Source organism: Heptranchias perlo, chromosome 41, assembly GCF_035084215.1.
Source record: "Heptranchias perlo isolate sHepPer1 chromosome 41, sHepPer1.hap1, whole genome shotgun sequence".
Lineage (NCBI taxonomy): Eukaryota > Metazoa > Chordata > Chondrichthyes > Hexanchiformes > Hexanchidae > Heptranchias > Heptranchias perlo.
This window is the reverse complement of record NC_090365.1, coordinates 12,227,035-12,250,382: the sequence shown is the minus strand read 5'-3', so window position 1 is coordinate 12,250,382 and position 23,348 is coordinate 12,227,035. Positions and strand designations below refer to the sequence as shown.

The 23,348-nt window shown below is 45.3% G+C and overlaps 1 pseudogene; it reads right to left on the bottom strand.

Annotated features, from left to right (window-relative positions):
* Positions 1-1,833: 1,833 nt before the first annotated feature.
* LOC137305877 (olfactomedin-4-like) lies at positions 1,834-19,303 on the bottom strand (annotated as a pseudogene).
* Positions 19,304-23,348: the final 4,045 nt, after the last annotated feature.

The following is a 23,348-nucleotide window of genomic DNA, read 5'->3' as shown; positions in this document are numbered from 1 at the left end:
TATGTCGACATTCATCACATTCAGTGGTTCCCCTCAATCCACTTTCTATTTGTACCGTAATATAGAGGTGCAGGTGCAGCGGTAGTTGTCAAGGCGGAAGGGTTCCAGTTAGAATTTCACCCACTGCTGCGGTCTTCAAGTCTCTTTGTATTCATTTCAGGAAAATAGTGAATAGATTCAAGGAGGAAAATTGGTCACCGAAGCAGTTTGGCACTGCATGCATTTTGGTTCGGAGATAAGATTGCATCTGTATTTCTGTGTGTGTAGGGTGATGCAGGGAGAGGCCAGTGACATCTCCACAGGGAGAAAAAGAAAGAAAGACTTGCATTTATATAGCGCCTTTCACAACCTCAGGACGTCCCAAAATGCTTTACAGCCAATTAAGTACTTTTGAAGTGTATCATTGTTGTAATGTAGGAAACGCGGCAGCCAATTTGCGCACAGCAAGATCCCACAAACAGTAATGTGATAATGACCAGATAATCTGTTTTTAGGTGTTGGTTGAGGGATAAATATTGGCCAGGCTCCAGGGAGAACTCCCCTGCTCTTCTTCGAAATAATGGCCATGGGATCTTTTACATCCACCTGAGAGGGCAAACGGGTCCTCGGTTTAACATCTCATCCGAAAGACGGCACCTCCAACAGTGCAGCACTCCCTCAGTACAGAAGGAGGACAAAGCACAGAATAAGGTGTCTCATGAAACGTTTGAGTGCTATGTGGAGGCTGGATCAAATGAGGGCACTGGCAGGAGCCAATGAACAAGACCTTCTATCTGACCTCTCGGTGAGGGTGTGGAGTGTGGCACAGGCAGGTGTAGAGATGAGAATGGAAGAGGGGAAACAAAAAGAACAAAAATGTAATTTAATTTAGAATAAAAAGCATAGTTTGACACACATGACCCAACTCTTTGTTGATGCTGTTTATTAATAAATTTACCGATGATTCTCCAGATAAAAACTTGCCACCTCAAACTACGTCCAATAACTGACTTCAATAACAATCATTGACAGAGATGGAATTAATACAATATCCAGTAATGACACTGCTTCTGAAACCACTTTCTGCCACAGGAAGTTTTTAAGCATCTACTTCCCCATCAGGACAGGTTTCCCTGCACTTTGTTAACCCTCACACCCGTAGTTATACTTGTGGCCAATGTGTTACCAGGAACCTTAATTCTGTCTCACTTGTTGAAAACTGCTAGTATTGGTTAAATGAAAGCCAAAGAAATATTACTTATGTAATTAGTAGATTCTAGTATTATACATTTGTGTAATCTAGGCTGACACTTTAGTGCCACCACCGAGGGAGTGCTGCACTGTCGGAGGTTCCATCTTTCAGATAAGACGTTAAACCGAGGCCCCGTCTTCCCTCTCAGGTAGACGTAAAAGATCTCATGGCACTACTTTGAAGAAGAGTCCTCCCCGGTGTCCTGGCCAATATTTATCCCTCAATCAACATCACCAAGACAGATTATCTGGTCATTATCACATTGCTGTGCGCAAATTGGCTGCCGTGTTTCCTACATTACACCAGTGACTACACCTCAAAAAAGTATTTCATTGACTGTAAAGTGCTTTGGGACATCCCGAGGTTGGGAAAGGCGCTATATAAATGTAAGTCTTTCTTTCTTTCACTATAATGAAGATTAGAGCTGAACCCACTCTGGTTTTCTAAAGCTGAGGTGAGGTGTTCAGGTTGCATTCTGAGAGTATATAGTTAGACACACCAACCACCTGTGGCCCAGAGTAACTTTTCACATCAGCAGCCAATTCTAATTAGGGCTAAACCAGTGTTCATTGGGATACTTTGGATCCACAGAACATGGAATTAATCAGACCTTGGATGACACATGCTGGCCGGTTTGGGTAAATTTAGTTTCAGGATTTTTGGTGCCGCAGGTTAAACTGTGGTGGTAGGAAGAGTGTATCATGGAGTCTAAATGTAACCTGAGATTCAGGTAAAGAAATTCCAATTTGGACCCTGATTCCCCAGTGATTCCCAGCCCCAGTTTATCAGTTTGCTAATTGATAAAATTGATCTGATGATATTACTGTTCAGTCGATGGTCGTTCATCAGGTTTAAATATTACATCGTAAGTCACCTGGTAGCTATCATTGTACACATAGAGCTTGTGATCAGATGGATTGTAACTAACACTTTGCAGTGTCTCCATCACTTTATCCATCTTTACACTAACCCTTCCTTCCTCACCAGTTCTGGTATCAAATGTATAAAATATCTCCTCAATCCGTGTGCTCACAGGCCTAATTGCATACAACACCCCACATATCATGAAGGCATTGGTCACACCAGGTTTATACTGGTTGGTGACCCATGTCTTTTCCACAGTGAAGGAGGTCACGTTAATTTTACTAATAACAATATTTCCAGCATTTGTGTCGGTGGAGTAAATGACCCACAGCCCAGTTTCATCTGCAGCAAAGTCCATGTCATGGTACGTGACGCCCGCATAGGAAAACCTGTTGTTGTAAGCTGCACCTTCAAGGGTCTGCTTCTCTACAGCACCAGTGTCTATGTTAACCCTGCACATGTCCCTGGTAGTGTAACAGTTGTAATACAAGGAGTTATTGTACAAAACCATTCCACTTCCCTGCGCTGTATTCTGATAGTGCTGACGATTTCCTGAATACACAATGAGTGATTTCTCTGTTGGATTGCTGTAGAGCAGTAAATCATCGTGTGAAGGATAGAGTCTGAATGTGTCAAGTCTTTGTGCATCTGTGTTGAGTGGTGCCACCCAATACACCTCCTTTTTAGTGGACAATGGGGCTGGATCTTTGCCCCACCCTCCGTATTTATAACTAAATCCTCTCCAGTTCAGTTGTGTCACAAAGGGGTCGGTTATATTAAGAAGACCGTTATGATCACAGCTCCCTGTTAAACAAATAAAAGTATATTTCTGATCAATTTTATTTCATACATGATGTTTCCATCTGTACAGACTAACAGCCCATCAGCCTGTATTTTTCCCCCACCTGGTACCGCCCAGTTTCCGGCTGCTATCGTGGCGGCTGCTTGAGGAAACTTGTCCTGCCCCGCTGGAAATGTACTGGATTTCTCTCCTGATGCATTTTCTGGTGAGGGCAATTAGTTGTGGTAGAAGTGCCCACCTCAAACAGGTGGACAACTCACTTTAAAAGGCATTAAAGAGTCGTGTCATTGCTGCATGCCAGTCCATTTAAAATAGATATCTAGTCTTGCTGGGTGGCGGTGTGTGTTAAGGGAACCGTGCAGAACATTCAGTTATACACGGGTATTTTAGCCTTTTCTTGACTGTTTCTCTTCATCGTTTTGTGTTATTTTTCTCTTTCCAGCACTCATGTTCTTATGAGATTTTGTGCCAGTTCTCATAATTGATTTATTTCTCTCCCCAGCACGACTACTGCAATGGGAATCCTCTTATTTAAACTGTGTGGAAGAGCAGAAGGATGCATGAAAGATGCTCTGTGCCCATCTGCCCGTACCCACAGACCATTAGTGTGGATTGACGTATGGAAGCTGGGATACTAAGACCCAATAGCACCGTGGAACCAGCCCAAAAACATTATGCCATGATTTTAGTGGCACTGTATGTAAGAAGGCATGACAGCGTGATCAACACTGCCTGATTGGTAGCAAGGTGACACCCTCCATTTATACAGGGTATGGCCATGACAATTGGATCTTCCTTCTCAGGGTTTGGATGAACAGAGAGGCAGATGCAGTGCTGTGCCATCTTCACCAAGGATGCCTACAGCTACCATTCAGCATTGGGCTGCTACATGCAATGACAGTAATGATCAGTGATGGCCTGAAACTTGGCGGCACCTTCTTCCAGGCATGCTGGCCTAGGGGGATGAGGCTGTGGAGGCCACAGAGGGTAACCCTCCTAAAGGATGGCCACCTTGTCACCAATGCCGCTCCCTCCTCCCCCAATCACCGACATCCCTCCCCCCCAACCCCCAATCGCTGCCGCTCCCCACACAATCAATGCCGCTCCCTCCCCTCCGAACTAACCCTACCCCTTCCTCACTTACCTGAGGGCCACTGCGACACCAGCAATGGCCCAATCTTCAACCGTGCTTCGCCTTGAAGCTGCCTGTTGCCATCCGCAGCTCGCTGGCTCGATGGAAATGAGGCCCAAAATTGGGGGGGGGGGGCACCTCGGGCCTCACCATTCAGGCACAGGGGTCGTTCCCTGCACCCCAAAAATGGGCGCGACCGAATTTCTAGGCCAATGAGTGCACTTGTGCTGGCTGCACGTTGAGCTGCCTGGGTTATTGCTGCCTGACTCCAGCTAGCTAGTGTCAGTTATCCCTCTCTTCAGCACAGATGTGCTACCATGTCCACTGTCCCCACTGTGTACCAACTCCAACTACATCCTTCCTGCTTCCCTTATTTTCCTCTTCCCCTTCTCCGCACTCCTTCAGTGGTCCACAAGAGAGAGACAGAAGAGAGAGAGAACAAGGAGAGGGAGGGAAGAGACGAATATGGAAGAGGGAAGGAGAGTGAGGAACAGAAGAGGAGAGAGAAGCAGAAGGTGGGGGGGGGGTGGGAGAGATTGAATGAGGGGGGTAGAGAAAAGAAAAAAAAGAGAATCAAAAGGGAGAGAGAATCAAAAAGGCAAGAAAGAGAGAAAGGAGAGCTAATCAGCAGAGAGAGAGAGAACCAAAAGTGAGGTGAGAAAAAGAAATAGAAGGCAAGAGAAACAAAGCAGGATACAAAAGACAGAAACAACGGAAGTATGGAAAACGAGGAGCAGCAGAGAAGAAAACAAGAGAAGAAAGAAACTCAAGCAAGAGAGCAATAAGGGACGAGAGGAGAGTAACAGTCAAAAGGGAAGGAGTAGAGAGGGTGAAAAAGGAATGACGAGTGTTCAAAAAGGAGAAGGAGGGGAAGGAAAGGAAAGAATTACATTGAACGTACAGCACAGAAACAGGCCATTCGGCCCAACTGGTCCATGCCGGTGTTTATGCTCCACACGAGCCTCCTCCCACCCCTATTCATCTAACCCTATCAGCCTATCCTTCTATTCCTTTCTCCCTCATGTGTTTATCTAGCTTCCCCTTAAATGCATCTATGCTATTTGTCTCAACTACTTCTTGTGGTAGCGAGTTCCACATCCTAACCAGTGGGTAAAGAAGTTTCTCCTGAATTCCCTATTGGATTTATCAGTGATTCTCTTATATGTATGGCCCCTAGTTTTGGTCTTCCCCACAAATGAAAACACCTTTTCTACGCCTACTCTATCAAACCCTTTCATAATCTTAAAGGCCTCTATCAGGTCACCCCTCAGCCTTCTCTTTTCTACAGAAAAGATCCCCGGCCTGTTCAATCTTTCCTGATTGGTATAACCTCTCAGTCCTGATATCATCCTTGTAAACCATTTTTGCACCTTCTCCAGTGCCTCTATATAATTTTTATAATATGGAGACCAGAAGAGAAGAAGAGAGAAGGATAGCAGGAGAGGAAAAAAGAGTCAAAGATGGGAAGAAGAAGAGACAGATGGGAAGGAGACAGTGAGAGACAAGATCGACAGAAAGAAAGAGAGTGGAGGAGAGACAGAGGGAAAAGAGGAGAGTGTAATAGAAACAAGGGAAAGAGGAGAGAGAAGAACACACAGAAGGGTAGGAGGACAGTGACAGTCAGAAAGGAAAGAAGAGAGACTGCAACCGGGAGAAGCTCATCGAGGAGCATATTGGCACCAATTTCCTGGCCAGATCCTTTGATGCCATCCCAGGGGATAAAACGTGTGCAGATGAGTGCACACTGCGGACGCCTGGCTACACCCTGGTTTGCAATAAGGGTAATGTTATCAATGATATCAAAGTGTTACACGTTAATCTGCAGCAGAAAAATGTTTTCCTCAGAACTTGACAGAGGTGGTGACCTCCCTCCTCCTCCCATTCAATGAGTCACCAATAACCTTTATCAATAACTGACCGTAATCAATGGGAGGAGGGGTTGGTGGAAACTTATCCTTCTCACACTCCTCCAGCCGTTTCTTCAGGGCTGCGATATCTCTGCGGATTGCCAGAACGTTGTTCTTATCATACGATTCCAGCTGGTGGACAATGAGTGATATGTTCTCAATCTAAAACACACGGAATAGTTAAAGGGAGAAGCAATTAGAAATTGAGCTCAATTAATACAATTCATACCAACCAGTTGACTAGTTAAATATAACTAGGCTCCTATTCAGAGGCCCGGCTTGGCTCTCCAAACTGCAATTTAAACTCAATGTCCAACTCCTGCTATCTTTCAGTCTTCATTATAGACAAGAGCAGCCTCTGAGGAGGAAAGTCGCAGCAGCAATCATACTCCAGAGAATCTTGCCCTCTGATGTTGATTATTTGCACCAGTGGAGATGTCAACAGCTCAGACTGTCCCATCCAGCAGGATGAAGATTGAAGAATTGTGTTGGGGTCAGAGGAGGATAAATGGAAAGGATGACACATCAATCCTTCTACTTGGATGTACAGACAGAAGAAAAAAATGATTTGTTTTCATTGCTATCAATACAGCATTAATTTTGTTTCAAGATACAAACTCACATTTTATAAAACTGTGAAAGAGGAAAATCAGGATCTCAATCAAAGTGAGGACCTTGCACCAATAAAAAACCTCATCCTCAGAATTCCTTTATAAAGTTAACCAACTAAGAATAATTAATTTCAATAGCTTTTATTTTCTGTCTTGTTCTATTTCTTGGTGCAGTACTTTTGATTAAAATTGCAACTAATGGAATTTACTGAGATTATTGAGGATTGTCTTTTTTTAAAAATTGATTCTCGGGATGTGGGGGTCGCTAGCAAGGCTGGCATTTAATGCCCATCCCCAGTTGTCCTTGAGAAGGTGGTGGTGGGCATTCTTCTTGAATGTGGTGAAGGGACTCCCACAGTGCCAGTCGGTAGGGAGTTCCAGGATTTTGACCCAGTGACGATGAAGGAACAATGGGAGGAGTTACTGAGTCTGATAGTGTGAGGAGCTGGATTTACACACACACACACACACACACACACACACACAGTGAATGAGAAGATCTGTGGCTGCCTCTATTGATATTAATTCCGCAACACTGCAGAGTTAGGTCAGTAACACCTCCAGGGATGTTCCATCAATGATGAAACATTCACTATTTAGACAGTCAAACAGTTTCTGATATGACTAAGGGGACATAGATTCAAGGTAAAAGGCGGGAGGTTTAGAGGGGATTTGAGAAAGAACTTTTTCACCCAGAGGGTGGTTGGAGTCTGGAACTCACTGTCTGAAAGGGTTGTGGAGGCAGGAACCCTCACAACATTCAAGAAGCATTTGGATGAGCACTTGAAATGCCATAGCATACAAGGCTACGGACCAAATGCTGCAATATGGGATTAGAGTAGACAGGGCTGATGGCCGGCGCGGACACGATGGGCCGAAGGGCCTCTATCCGTGCTGTATAACTCTATGACTCTATGACTCTATGACTAATTTCTCTTCCTGACCTCGCTGTAGAGCTGTTCGATGATGGTGTTGCTTCCGTTCACTGTGACCTTCAGCTGATTGGTCAGTGACACCAGCTCTCGGATCTCCAGTTTCAGCAGTTCGAAGTCGAGCTGGGTGTAGGAGCCTCCGGTCTCCATGATCTCCACGCTTCACTGTGTGCAGAGAGATGGTCCTCATATATTGCTGCACCTGAATGGAGCAGCACAGCGAACACACAGAGTTACAGCCACCTCCACAGGCACTGAATCACTTACACCTCATTACACTGATGTCAGCAAATGGGGTGTGGTTATGCAATTAGACAAATGAAATTTAGTACTGACATTTGCAATGTACTGCATATTTAGTGAAGGAATCTACAGTATCGGTAGACAATGAAGGAAACTGAATTCGCAAAGGCAGAGTTTGAAAGGGAGCTGGGTGTGACAGTAGACTTGTGCCTTTCAACATCAAGATGATGTGGAGAAACAATTAAAACAAGTAGAATCTAGGGTTATATAGCAGGGTGGAGTACAAGTTTACAGAGATTATGCTGAGGTTTCATAATGCACTGGACAGATCTTGTGGGGAAATTTCACCTTCAGCGCACGGGCGCTAAACTGACAAAGTGTAAAGGCCCTGCTCAATTCCCATTTCCATCAATTTTAATGGAAATGCAAATCAGGTGGGTACAGTAACAGGCGGGCAAATCCGCTCCGCCATCTTACTGCCCAGCGGTCAAGGTGAAAATTACCCCCTCCCCCCACTTCATGTAGATTAAATAGCGTGTGAAGTTCAAAGTGGCCATACTTCAGGAGGGATATACATGGTCTGGGAGGTTGCAGAAAAGAGCAACACTGGATGATCCCAAGTGTAAGTTGGTGAGTTAGGAGGAAAAATGAAAGAGCCTTAAGGTCTACAGTCGAGATAGAAGGTTGTTAAGGGAAGCCACCTCACTGAGGTCTCTAAACCGTTAAATGATGTAACCCAGAATATTACTTCAAAGTAGGCAAGGCCAATACGAGAAAAATTTTAATCAGTGAAAAGTAAATTTAAAACAGATTTTTGAAAAAGTGTCCTTACTTGAAGGTAGATAACCATTTGAAATAATCTACCAGGTAGGGCAGTGAGATTAGGGGAGTTGAAAGAGAGGCGATGAGTTGTCTTTTCTCATCCTGGACTTTTTCTTACAAAAAGAAAGAACGTGCATTTATATAGCGCCTTTTATGACCTTAAGATGTCCCAAAGTGCTTTACAGCCAATGAAGTACTGCAGTACTGCACTGGAACGTCAGCCGAGATTTTGTGCTCAAGTCTCTGGAGTGGGAATGTGCCCACTGAAATATCACCTTTCATATGGAGGACACAGGTCGTAAATCCAGAGCCTATAAAGGGGATGGAATGTACCAGCAGTATTCATACCTTGCTGATTTCACGATGCACGCTGATATTGAGCTCCCACGATGTTGCTTCCAAATATTCCATTCTTTCCACTGGGAACGTGGTGTCAGGCAAAATCACCGAGCAGACACACACTCCATCGCTGTTGACTGTCCCGTTGACAGCCTGAGAAATCTGTAACATGTAGGTTAGTAACAGTGGAAATTTTCCCGTACCTGCACAGTTCTTGAGTAACCCTGATGCAGTGACATCTTCATCTCACAATTCACTAAACTCTACTGGTAATAAAATATGAACAAAATGGTATATAGAATAGTGAGGGCCCACCCTTGGAAATAAAATGATATTCAACAATAAGAGGTTGATACAGAATATATTCCGCCAGAGAAGACCTAATTATATCTACAGATACAAGGGTGATATATCTTTGTACATTCACAAGATCAATATGGATGAGCTAGGCCATTCAGCCCATCTTAACTCAACCATCCAGAAGGACACTATAGTCTCCCGTCACGGCATCCAATTCTTTTGTAAATGATTCGTAGTTACGCCCCACTTACACTGCCCAGAGGTCTTTTCCATGTGTTGACCATTGATGGTGTGATGTGCACCAGCTTAATATTGCTCCTAAATTTGCCTTTTACTAGTTTGAACCTTCATCTCCTTGTCCACTCTCATAGTTTAGTTTTAAGTGATTTTCCTAATTATTATTTAATGTATTGAAGGTAATATTCAATGACTTACCACTGAGGGTCTGTTTATAAAATAAATTTAGTGTAAGGTACATCAACTGGGCCAGAGAATAATACCGACCATCAGGAAAAAAAACCTTAAGATTGGACCACAGACTACGTGCAGCCTTTAACCATCACACTAATGTTGTTGTTTCACACACTACAACAGGCGGGGGCTAGGCTCAGTTCAGACTGAGTGTACTGCGAGCACTCCTTGCAGTGACTGTGCACATGGTGTTATATTGACTGGCACATTATTAGGGGAATCAATCTAGAGGTGGTTCAGCCTCACTCCTCAGGTACTTTACTCACCAGACCATTGGCTGATCAGCAGATGTGATCTCCTCAATCCAAGGTGACTCAACAACAACAACTTGCATTTATATAGCGGCTTTAACGTAGTAAATTATCCCAAGGCGCTTCACAAGAGTGATTATCAGACAAAATTTGACACCGAGCCACATAAGGAGATATTAAGACAGAGGTAGGTTTTAAGGAGCATCTTAAAGGAGTAGAGAGGCGGAGAGATTTAAGTAGGGAATACTAGAGCTTAGGGCCTAGTCAGCTGAAGGCACGGTCGCCAATGATGGAGCGATGAGAATCGGGGATGCGCAAGAGGTCAGAATTGGAGGAATGCAGAGTTCTCGGAGGGTTGTAGGGCTGGAGGAGTTTGCAGAGATAGGGAGGGGCGAGGCCATGGAAAGATTTGAATGAGAATTTTAAATTCGAGGCATTGCTGGACCGGGAGCCAATGTAGATCAGTGAGCACAGAGGTGAACGGGACTTGGTGCAAGTTAGGATATGGGGGCAGCAGAGTTTTGGGTGAATTGAAGTTTACGGAGGGTGGAAGAAGGGAGGCTGGCCAGGTGAGGATTGGAATAGTCGATTCCAATAGACTCAAACACAGTAAGATTGAGAACAGTAATGACAAACACTTACCCTGAAGTCATTTTAAATAAATATAAATTAGAAATAAACTCACGTAAAGTTGAGCTGTGGGCTGGAGAGTAGCTGGAATCAGTAGCAGGAACAGCACCTTCATTCTGCCTCTGACCTCAGCTACAAACTGCCGAAGGGTGGGAATCACAAAAGGTTAAGTAACGGGCTCGCCAAGAATTCCTTATCAAATTTCGAGAGGCATTTATGGAAATTACAGCACAGAATGGAGCCATTTTTCCCATCGTGACTGCTCTGATTCCAGTTCTTTATCTGCGCTAATCCCATTTCCACAAACAATCACAGGACTGTTTTGAGATAAAATCACTGTAGAAAGTTCTCTTTCCCATAACAGATACGGAAATCAGTGAGAGAGAAGGTAAATAAACCTTCCAGACTATCAAAGTCACAGTTTCCTTCCCTTACCCATGAAGACGATTACTAGGGGGTTGCATAAGCACTCCCTCCGGTGCTTCACCTAATGGACAGTACTAAACCTACTACCCTGGGCACTCACAGTTTGATTCTGCCCACACTAATGCACTTGACAGCCTAAGTGGCAAGTGTACCAAGTTTTATTATTTAATGATCCAGGGATTCTGTCAAGCAATTTAGATACAAAGATATTCAGGCCTAACTCGCTGCGCGCACCTGTAACAAGAATGTGTCCCTGTCAGTTTGTGAAGTGTTTTCCTCTCACTGAGGCTGCTGGGGATGGGGGTGAGAAGATTCATTAACGAATCGAGGGATATGGGGATCGGGCGGGAAAGTGGAGTTGAGGTCGAAGATCAGCCATGATCTTATTGAATGGCGGAGCAGGCTCGAGGGGCCATACGGCCTAATCCTGCTCCTATTTCTTATGGACGCTGGCTGGAAGGAGTGAGTCAATGGCAGAACAATGAGTCAGCAGCAGTCTGGGAGCACTCTCCTCCTGGCTGAACCACTCGGCTTTGGCAGGTCTGCTGCTTGCTCTACAAGCCTGTTGCAAATGTAGGCTAGAGAACGGAAAATCAACCTGGGTTGACTATAAAGTTAATCTATTGGAAATTTGTGGCCTCGATTGTTATAGGGAGCAGGAAGGGTGTGGGGGAGCCCGGTATTGGGTGATGAACCTGGCAAGGTCGGGGATGTCGAGGCCCTGCCGATTTTAACGGCAGCGCCCGATTAGAATAAATCTTTCCAGTGTCCCGCACGACACCCGGCCAGATTGACCACCTGGCCAGCAGACGGGAATGGGCATCTAGCAGACAGGGTCCCGTGGGAACAGTCCCCGACAGTCAGTGGGAGAGGGGGGGGGATGGCTGTGACCACAATCGGGAGGGGGAAGGAACAGCTATGATCACAATCGGGGGGGGGGGGGGGGGGAGGAACAGCTATGACCACAATCGGGGGGGGGGGGAGGAACAGCTATGACCACAATCGGGGGGGGGGGGGCTGGGAACGGCTATGACCACAATCGGGGGGGGGGGCTGGGAACGGCTATGACCACAATCGGGGGGGGGGGCTGGGAACGGCTATGACCACAATCGGGGGGGGGGGCTGGGAACGGCTATGACCACAATCGGGGGGGGGGGCTGGGAACGGCTATGACCACAATCGGGGGGGGGGGCTGGGAACGGCTATGACCACAATCGGGAGAAGGGGGTTTTCCGGTGCAATGGAGGCCCAAGATTTCCTTGTGAGGCCTGGAGGAGCATGCCTGCCTCACAAGGAAAACCTAAAATAAACTTTTAAACTTATCTGTTGGGCCCCCTTTGGCCCACGATTCCTCTCCTGACAGGTCTGGTCTGATGGGGAAGTCGTCACCACTCCCCACCCAACCCCCCTGCACCCCCCCCAGCTCAGACCTCCAACTAAAGTAGCAGATCGGGTCCTGATGACATCTTCTGTCCTGATCTGTATATTTAAAGTAGGACCCCGCTGCCTTCCTATGGGTGTCCCGCTCGCCTCCTCAATTATCGGGACATGGCTGGAAGGCAGCGGGATCGGAGGGGTAAGTGACTGGCCTGATTTTAACTCCACCCCCGCCCAGTTTCTGCCAGGCAGGTGGAGTTAAAATCGGGGCCTGTGTGTCTGTCGAGTGAGGACAGAATCGAGCTTAGTTGCAATGACTCTGTTGTCGAGCAGCCCGAGGATACTTACAGTCTAAACCCAGACAATGAAAAGGATCCACTTCACTGGGTGAAGGTACCAGAGGACTGAGTCACTGGTCTGGATTTCCAATCATTGTTGTTTTAACCTGTGTAAATGAATGGGTTAACGCTCCAATTGAAATAACGCTGATTGGATAATCTACGCTTCTGCCTTCTGGAGAGAAAACTGATGAATAGTGTGACATACCCGAGTGTAACCAGGCAGCAGGACAAATACCGTTTCTCTTGGAGTGCTGACGGACAGGGCAGTAGAGGTGCTCAGGCTGTGAGATGGTTTCGCAGAGGCTGTCGAGGGAGGCCCAGGATTATATATGCCTGTCACTGAGGGTTCATCATGATCGTTATCTTGCTTTATTGTTACCTGTATCATGAATTACCCGGCTAGGTAAATTTTGAAGGTAAGATCAAACAGCACTCATGACAGCTGTGTACCGCGGACATCAATGCTGGGCAGTCTGAATCTTGATAAGTCTGAATCTTGTTAAGTCTATAGTTGGTTTCAATTTTTGTCTTTCTAATTACAATTAATTAACTCTAACATCTCCCACTGTATGTGTTTCCTCACTTGTGTGGGAGGGGGAATGTTTTCGATGCTGACGAGTGATTAACATTTAAAGGGAGACCAATGGAGAGAAAAAACCCACGACTGCTGGTAATCTGGAACAAAAACAGAAAATGGTTGAAGTACACAGCAGGTCAGTCAGTTTATGCAAAGGGAAAAAAACAAAAGACTGATTAGAATTTAAGATAAAACACTTTGTATGAAATGAAAACTGAAAGACAGGCAAGTGCCCCTTAGTATAGTTGGGAAACAAAAGAGGGAGAGAAAAGGGCCATGGGAAGAAAATTGGTTTAATGACCCTGGTTAGGCCTCAGCTGGAGAATTGGGCACCACACTTTAGGAAGGATGTCAAGGCCTTGGAGAGGGTGCAGATGAGATTTATCAGAATGGTACCAGGGATGAGGGACTTCAGTTATGTGGAGAGACTGGAGAAGCTGGGGTTGTTCTCCTTGGAGCAGAGAAGGTTAAGGAAGATTTAAGAACGGTGTTCAAAATTATGAAAGGTTTTGATAGAATAAATGAGGAGAAACTGTTTCCACTGGCAGGAGGGTCGGTAACCAGAAGACACAGATTTAAGATAATTGGCAAAAGAAAGAGGAGAGATGAGGAGAAATTTTTTTATGCAGCGAGCTGTTATGATCTGGAGTGCGCTGCCTGAAAGGGTGGTGGAAGCAGCAACTTTCAAACAGGAATTGGATAAATACTTGAAAAGGAAAAACTTGCATGGCTATGGGGAAAGAGCAGGGGAATGGGACTAATTGGATAGCTCTTTCAAAGAGCTGGCTCAGACACGATGGGCCGAATGGCCTCTTTCTGTGCTGTAGGATTCTATGATTTTGTGACCCATAAACTGCTTAACAGAAAACTGTTTATTGATATAAAGGATCATCTCAGTGAGGCAATGAAAAGACACCATCTTGCTATCTGCAAGTTCTTTTGTTCTTTTAACGCCCGTGGCTCATTTCCAGCTGCTACAGGGGACAGTCACAGGGTTAGTCAATCTGCAGCTCACAGGTGTTTCAAGTGCTGATACACTGTTCACCAGGGCAAAAATTTGATTTCTTTCCTCATCAACAACTAGCAGCAGAACGAGAGAGCACTGCAACCAAGTCCCATTCGGTCTGTTCACACTGTGTGAGCCAACCTGAACCGAGGGAGCGGCCCTCAGATTTGGCTCTGCTCTACTCTGTTATGAGCAGTTTTGTCTTTGGAAACAGAGAAGTGTTGAGCTATTGGAAGTTGGAAGAGCACACTGGCTAGTGAGAACCACTGGGAGCTCTGCACCATGCACCAAACAGGTCAACATACCAGTTGTGTTAAGCTTGCTTTGTGGAGTTTCTAAATCGTCAACTAACAACAGTTGCAGTTTAAAGTGACAATAATGTGTCTATTGCTGCAGGATAGATGTGCAAAGCTGAGAAAAAGCTGCTTTTTGAGGGTTCAAATGGAGTCTCAATCAGGGCGTAACAGCGTGGGAGAACATATTTAGCGGGCTGCATACATTGTCCATCTACTTGATATAGTGCGATGCTCACCAGCCCTACCTTGGCAGGCTTCCTGAGGGTATTAATTGTTTTTATGCATTTGCTGCCTCGTCCTTTGAATGGTGGACCCTGCATTGACTTTGTCTCCTAGTTCCAGCCAAGTAGCCTGGGCATTTCCCAAAATGGTACACTTCCTGCAACAGGGCCTCCAAAAACACATGAGATAATGAAGCACACTTGCTTCTCATCTTAAGGGCTGCAGCTGCACATGGTTCCCTATCTCCCCACCTCCCCAGTCAGCGAGCTCCCAGTGCCACCCAAACCATAAGGGGCCCAATTTCAGAAAATCCCACGTGATCAGGCCTGTACAGATCCGCCTTATGCTGCAAGATTCTGCACCAGACTGGAAAGTTCCCCATATAAGTCAGCAAACTGAGATGGCATTTGAGAATTCTTTGCTGCTTCTCCCTGGATGAACTCGTGCATTTCATTCTCTTGACCTATTTGTGGCAGTGAAGTAACTGATGTTACTCTAGCTGGCATGCACAGATTCATAGCTCTTCCACTTCTGTCAGATCTGGCTCTATATCTTGATTCAATCATCCCTGTTGTTCTGCTGTTCCATAAAAGTTCTGTCTATTGCACTCGGTCTCAAGAAGACCGAAGGATCCGAGCCAACTTTATCCCCGTTTGTAACTTCTATAAATCCAGTGTTAGAGATCCTGAACACGACTTTATTGAAGTGTTAAGTGTTGTCTTCCTGTGCCTCCATGAACCTGTTCTTTCTGATCCCTTCACAAAGCTGTCACTCACAAATTCTCTGAATCTGTGGGAGTGGGACTAGCTGGATTGCTCTTGCATAGAGCCAGCGCGGACTCGATGGGCCGAATGGCCTCCTTCCGCGCTGTAAACTTTCTATGATTCTAACTATACAATAGCAGAACCTGGGAGTGTAACAATAGTATTGTATTCTAAACTGGATCTTCGTGTTTTTTCACACTGTCCCCACTTGCACTTTGCCACATTGGAGACTAAGAACAAACTCAGTAAGATGAGCTCTGATATGAATCATTAAGCTGCTTTATTTCACAGCAAGTGAACAACAGTTATGATCGGACTCAATTAGTTGAATCAGTAAAACTTTTATCTGCATAACGATACAAAATAATATACACAATTCGCTTCCCCACATCAATGGGTCGTTTTACTTGACTCAAACAAAATAATTTCTAACTGTTCTCTTGCTTTCTAACCTTGAGTCTGGTGAAAACTTTCCCTTGCAGCTTTCTGTTTAAAACCCTGATTGCGCGGAGTGTTTCTGTCTATGTTGTTATCTCCCTGTGTTCAAAGCTGAGGGGAAGTCCTATGCCACCCAACTGCTGCTGAGCACTTGGGACTAAGGACCTCCCAAAATATTGGGAGAGAGGTGTTCATTGATTTCTGAGACAGGTTTATTATTTACAGTCTTTGGGAAACCCAACTTCCACAGGGCTCAGTTCTCGGTCCCTTGCTTTTTGTGGTATATATTAATGGTTTGGACTTAAATGTAGGGGGCACGATTAAGAAGTTTGCAGACGATACTAAAATTGGCCTTGTGGCTGACAGTGAGGAGGAAAGCTGTAGACTGTAGGAAGATATCAATGGACTGGTCAGGTGAGCAGAAAAGTGGTAAATAGAATTCAATCCGGAGAAGTGTGAGGTAATGCATTTGGGGAGAGCAAACAAGGCAAGGGAATACACAATAAATGGGAGGATACTGAGAGGTGTAGAGGAACAGAGGGACCTTGGAGTGCATGTCCACAGATCCCTGAAGGTAGCAGGGCAGGTAGATAAGGTGGTTAAGAAGGCATATGGAATGTTTTCTTTTATTAGCTGAGGCATAGAATATAAGAGCAGGGAGGTTATGCTGGAACTGTATAAAACACTGGTTAGGCCACAGCTTGAGTACTGCGTACAGTTCTGGTCACCACATTACAGGAAGGATGTAATTGCACTAGAGAGGGTACAGAGGAGATTTACGAGGATGTTGCCAGGACTGGAGAATTTTAGCTATGAGGTAAGATTGGATAGGCTGGGGTTGTTCTCTTTGGAACAGAGGGGGCTGAAGGGTGATCTAATTGAGGTGTACAAAATTATGAGGGGCCTAGATAGAGTGGAGAGGAAGGACCTATTTCCCTTAGCAGAGAGGTCAATAACCAGGGGGAATAGATTTAAAGTGATTGGTAGAAGGATTAGAGGGTAGCTGAGGAAAAATGCTTTCACCCAGCAGATGGTGGGGTCTGGAACTCACTGCCTGAAAGGGTCGTAGAGGCAGAAACCCTCATCACAAAAGTACTTGGATATGCACTTGACGTGCCGTGACCTACAAGGCTATGGACCAAGTGCTGGGCAGTGGGATTAGGCTGGGTGGCTCATTTTCAGCTGGCATGGACATGATGGGCCGAATGGCCTCCTGTGCCGTAAATTTTCTCAGATTCTAATAGCTACAAACTTGTGTGAATACACTTTGCTTTAAAAAGCACTACATTTAAACGCAACTCATCCCCAAATCCCTTCTGTGGAAAATGGTCAAAAAATCCTGAAACAAGACAGTGATCCCCTGCCTCATCTATCTTTGATGTGGACGTGCTGTTCTCCGTGACTGGCCTGTTTGAATAACAACGACACCTTTTGATTGGTGTGATGCTGTCCCAACATCGTATAAGATATGCGATTTGAGAACCTTTTCATTCAATCATATGACGAAGGAGATAATCTCCGAAAGCTTGTGATTTTAAAATAAATTTGTTGGACTATAACCTGGTGTTGTAAGATTCCTTACATTCATCTATCTTTGACCTTCTTTGTTTTTCTCAACTTCTCTTCCCTCTTTATTCCCTCTATATTACTATGATCAGTGGTGTCTAAAGCTTTGAACTCTAGGAAGCTCCTACATGCACCTTCTCATCCTTACATCCTCACTGTTGAAATCAAGAGTCATGCATAGTCTCCTACCATAACCCATTCTTTGCAACTCATTAACTTCCTCCAGTGTTTTCTTTCTCCAACAGTCCTCAGCCCAAGATTGATGTCGCCTAAACCCTGATTCATCTCATCTCTCATCTCTTCATCTTGGTTTGTCGTTAATAAAACAAAAATGTCTCTCTAAAAGGAAGATCAGAGAGTTCAGTTAGAGTTACACGAGGACAGCACCAGCCTCAAAACCCATGAACACTCTCAAACCACTTGGCAGCAAACTACTCCAATCCACTCAAAGACATTGCCAGCCAGGAATGTACAGATTTATCTCATCCATGTGTTCAAATCCCTCCATGGCCTCGCCTCTCACTTTCTCTGTAACCACTTTCAGCTCTACAACTCTCCAAGAACTCTGCGTTCCTCCAATTCTGGCCTCTTTTTGCATTCCTGATTCGCCCCACTGCTGGCAGCCGTGCCTTCAGCTGTCCAGGCCCTAAGCCTTGGAATTCCCTAGCTAAACTTCTCTGCCCCTTGCCACCTCTCTCTCCTCCTTGAAGATTCTCTTTAAAACCTACCTCTTTGACCAAGCTTTTGATTACCTGCCCTAATATTGCCTTATGCTACTTGATGTCAAATTCTGTCTGATTATGCTCCTGTGAAGCGCCTTGGGACATTTTACTATGTTAAAGGTACTATACCAATGCAAGTTGTTATTTAACAAGTAGACTCAGTGCACCTGTGTAACACAATATAAACTGACTAAACCTGGTCAGTAGATACATGTTTTAAGTTTCTTTGCGTGTGTATGCTCTCCTGTTTGTCTTCTCTGTGAACACAAAATGGAAAATACATTTCAATCCCTCTCTATGAGAATCATCTCTCCTCCTCACAGACCCTACGCTTGTGATCAGTGGCTCACTTTTACCTTCTGATTCTCACCCTTTTTATTATGTTTGTTTTCCAATATCTTTGAATATTTATGACCTGCTTTTGCTCTGTTCTTACAATAGAGTCTGTGGGATTATTTCAGATAAACTGCTCATTCTCCACAGGTCCCAGCTGGCATCAGCAGCTGTTCCACACAGATTCTTGGCTCAACTCCTTGAAGTTGAATCCTGTTGGCCTAATCCTGATCCTATTGCCTTGTTCCCACCTGCACATATCACATACTGTTTGCGATACTCCCAGCTCAGCTTTTTTTTTTTCAGTTTTTGACTTGGTTTGTACTAAAGCCTCATTTGGAGCCTGGTCAGGTCACAAGTCTTTCAACAGTTTCTCAATGCCAAAACCTTGGGCAGGTGCCAGATATTCCGGTCGCACGGGACTGGTGCGCGCTGGAGTTACGCCCGTAGTGACATATGCACCTTGCCAGCCCCATGTGAATTTGGTACTCTCCCGCTGACCCTCCGAACTCTGGCAGAGTCACCACTGGAGAGAACCGGGGGACACGATTCTGGTGTAACCACAGGGATCACTGCTCCCAGATCTTCGGGGCCTATATCTACATTCCTTCTATCACTTGGCCCAACTGGTCTATGCCGGTGTTTATACTTCACATGAGCCTCCTCCCACTCTAATTACCTCTTCCAACCCTGCCTCCATATCGTTCTATTCCCTTCTCCCTCAGGTATGCATCAAGCTCCCCTTTAAATGCATCTATGCTATTTGCTTCAACCACTTCATGTGGCAGCAAGTTCCACATTCACACCGCTCTCTGGGTAAAGAAATCCTCCTAATTTCTTTATTTTATCTGTTAGTGACTATCTCATATTTATGTCCCTTGTTCTGAGCTCACCCACAAGTGGAAACATTTTCTCTACATCCATCCTATCCAACCCCTTCATAATTATAAAGACCTCTATTAGGTATCCAGAGGAGGAGCCCCATCCTGCTCAATCTTATCTGATAGTTTCATCCTCTCAATTCAGCTCACTTCCTCATAAATCTTTTCAGCAGTTTCTCCAGTGCTTCAATATTCTTTTTGTAGTATTGGAGACCGGAACTACACACAATAATCCTTAAAAATGTTCTCTTGTCTGGCTTCAACATGCTAGGAGCGGATGGACACAACCTCGAGGCACGGTTTTACAGACCTCGTAGCTGCCACGCAGATTAGCGGACATGTTGAGGGCATGTCCAGTGGCTGGGGAATGCTTGTAAAAGTGATGGGGTGAAGTGGCTGCCCTTTCAGTGTTACACACCTACTAGAATGAGGGGAATCAACAGAATCATAAGTCAGGGCAGCAGCAAATTTACCATTGGAATAGTGCTTCCCAATACTGCCCCTCCCCAACTTTTTGTACGTTTCTAGGGAGTCCAGGGGCATGTTCCTGTAAACCCCCTAGAAACTGCTCTTGGCTTCTTCCACCCCCTAAGAACACTGCTCTCAGCTCATTCTCTCTCTCTCTCTTCCCAAAATGCTGCTTCTGTCATTCCCCCAAACTGCTAACCCTAGCTTCTCTTCTTCCCTATCCCCATCCAAATCACGCTTCTGACTTCTCTCTTGCCTCATCCCACTCAAGTGCTACTCCTGGATTACCCTCTCTTACTGCTCCTGGCTTCTACTCTCCTTCCCCCCCCCTCAAAAAATGCTGGCCTGATATTTACCTTCTCTCCACTCCCTCTTTTCTCCAAGTACCGCTCCTGTGCTTCTCCCTGCTGACACTCTTACTGTGACTGACCTCACTCTAAGTAAGAATTCCCAATCTCACATGAACTCCCACCCACAGGCTACACGTAGTTGGAGCACCAACAACACTTGGGGAGGGGCGATGGTCCACGCTGATACTAGTCCACAAACATGGACACATGGATAGGGCCTTCAGAATGCTGACTGTCTGTGCCAAATGTGGACAGTTGACTGACGGCCATGAGAGTCCCAGCTATAAATTGAAATGAGTTTAGGTGTCAGCCATGGCTCAGAGGTTCCAACTCTCACCTCTGAGTCAAGAGGTTGTGGGTTCAATTCCCACTCCAGAGACTTGAGCACACAATCTAGGCTGACACTCCCGTGCAGTACTGAGGGAGTGCGGCACTTTCAAAGGTGCCGTCTTTCCGAAGAGACGTTAAACCGAGGCCCCGTCTGCCCTCTCAAGTTGATGTAAATGATCCAATGACACTATTTGAAGAAGAGCAGGGGAGTTCTCCCCAGGGTCCTGGCCAATGTCTATTCCTCAACCAATACATCTGGTTATTATCACCTTGCTGTTTGTGGGACCTTGCTGTGCGTAAATTGGCTGCTGCGTTTCCCGACATTACAACAGTTACTTCACTGGATGTAAAGCACTTTGGGACGTCCTGAGGTCGTGAAAGGCACTATATAAATGCAAGTCTTTCTTTCTTTCTTCAGGCAGTGTGCGTTCATTCCAACTCAGAACGGACACCCACTTACTAGACCAGGCTGAGAATTCCATTTTCCACACCAGGTAGAGACTGTCCGATCGAGAATGTTGATTTAGTGCCAATCTTTGCTGAATTGTGGGAAAACCTGCATCACTAAGAGCTGGGGTGAGGCTGCTGAGACTCATTTCATATTTGAGTCAGCAAAAGAAGAATTTCACCTCATCAGGTCACTTTGCATTGAAACCTTAATCCCAGTTGTCAAAAGGCAGTGTTCCAAGGACCTCGCAGTAACTCTTTTTTTTTTCCCTAATCAAAAGGCCTAGAGGCCTGCTTTCAGGCCTTTGCCAATGGAGTGAGAAAGACGGATGCAATGCAGGCCAGAGTCAGAAGAGTGGAGAACTCATGCAGCAAAGCAGAACAGAAGCATGTGCGGAGGTAGGGTGAATCAATACGAAGGAGTGACTTGTAAACAATGCATTTAAGGGGAAGCTAGATAAGTACATGAGGGAGAAAGGAATAGAAGGATATGCTGATAGGGTGAGATGAAGTAGAGTGGGAGGAGGCTTGTGTGGAGCATAAACACCGGTGCAGACCAGTTGGGCCGAATGGCCTGTTTCTGTGCTGTAATATTCTATGTAATTCTATGTAAATAAGGATGAGGATTTTGAAAGCAATGCGTTGTGGGATGGGGATCCAATAAAGGTTGATGAGGACAAGGATGAGAGTGGAATGAGATTTCGTGTAGGCTATGATGCAGGCAGCAGGTTCTGGATGAGTTGTAATTTGTGAAGGCTGGAACTCAGGAATCCAGCAAACAAAGTGTGGAGTAATGGAGGGTAGGGGTGGAGGGCTAGAGGTGGCTGAGGAAATTGACTGCATGATCTTGATCTTTGGGATAAAGAAATCTATAAGCGCCTTGCATTTAGTGTGGGAGGTGAAGATGGTGGGAACAGTTTGTTGATGAAAAGAGGAGCCTGGGATAGTCCTTAGGATAGGAGCCCATTGGGGCTGAAACTAGCTAACTCCTTCTTTGGTCTAGCATGTTTTGAGTTGGCTGAGAACCACTCTCCTGAAGGTATAGACAGATATGACATTAACAGGAGACAACTTACCAGGAATTGTCCACAGGGCATGTGGAGACAAGACAGGTGATGGGGCACATTGACACCAGGATGTATTTCAGGGCACTGTCTTATCACTTGGCCAAGCTTCAGTGGTAATACGGTGTCACAAGCAGTAGTATGAAGAAACTGAAAACTTAAGTGTGGCAGGCTGAGGAAGAAAGTTGCCTGGTAATTATGGTAATTAAGTGATAAGAAGAGATTGTGCAAACGTCATCTGAGGACATTTATCAACACTCAGATCTCCCTTACATATCAAACCCACCAGCTACACTGCAGGTGGTGAAAAAGAACAAAGCTAACCTTTGGCCGAGGCGAAAGAGAATCTTTGGGCTCCTGCCCTCTCATCTGAAGGGGTCTGCGATGAGAGAAGAACGATAGGAGGGAGATTATAAAGGAAATTTCATTCAGTTCAAAGCCCCTTCTCAAGGTTAAATCAGCGTGCAGCAGGCCACAATCATTCCGTACACTTTGGAAGACTTGTACTATAAAGTACTCTCCATTGCCCCTGCCAATTTGTCAAGGGTCTAGAATTGCTATTTGACAACACATGATGGAGTACGTTATCTTGTGTGCTTGGTTTTACTGATATTATGCTGGTGTCTTTGAATTGTGCAATGAGTTCATGAGCCATGTATTCAGACAGTAGCCCAAATCCCCTAAACACCAGTCTTGTGTTCAAATACTGCAGCCAAAGATGACTGGCAAGGATGAAGGAGTCATATGTTGATCTCAAAAACATGGCAGCCAATTTGCACACAGCAAGCTCCCACAAACAGCAGTGCAATAATGACCAGATAATCTGTTTTTCATGATGTTGGTTGAGGGATAAATATTGGCCAGGACACTGGGGAGAAATCCCCTGTCTTCCTTGAAATCGCTCCATGGGATCTTTTACATCCACCTGAGAGGGCAGACTGGGCCTCGGTTTAACATCTAATCCGAAAGACAGCATCTCCGATGATGCAGCACTCCCTCAGTACTGCACTAGAGTGTCAGGCTAGATTTTGTGCTCAAGTCTCTAGAGTGGGATTTGAAACCACAACCTTCTGAGCCACAGCTGACCTATATATTGATGAAAAATATATTTTCATGATGATCAAAAAGAAGTTTGTGTGGCTGGTGCAGGCCATGGGATTGACTGTGCCACCCTTATCTCCACAGGTGTGCAGTTTGGGAAAGGC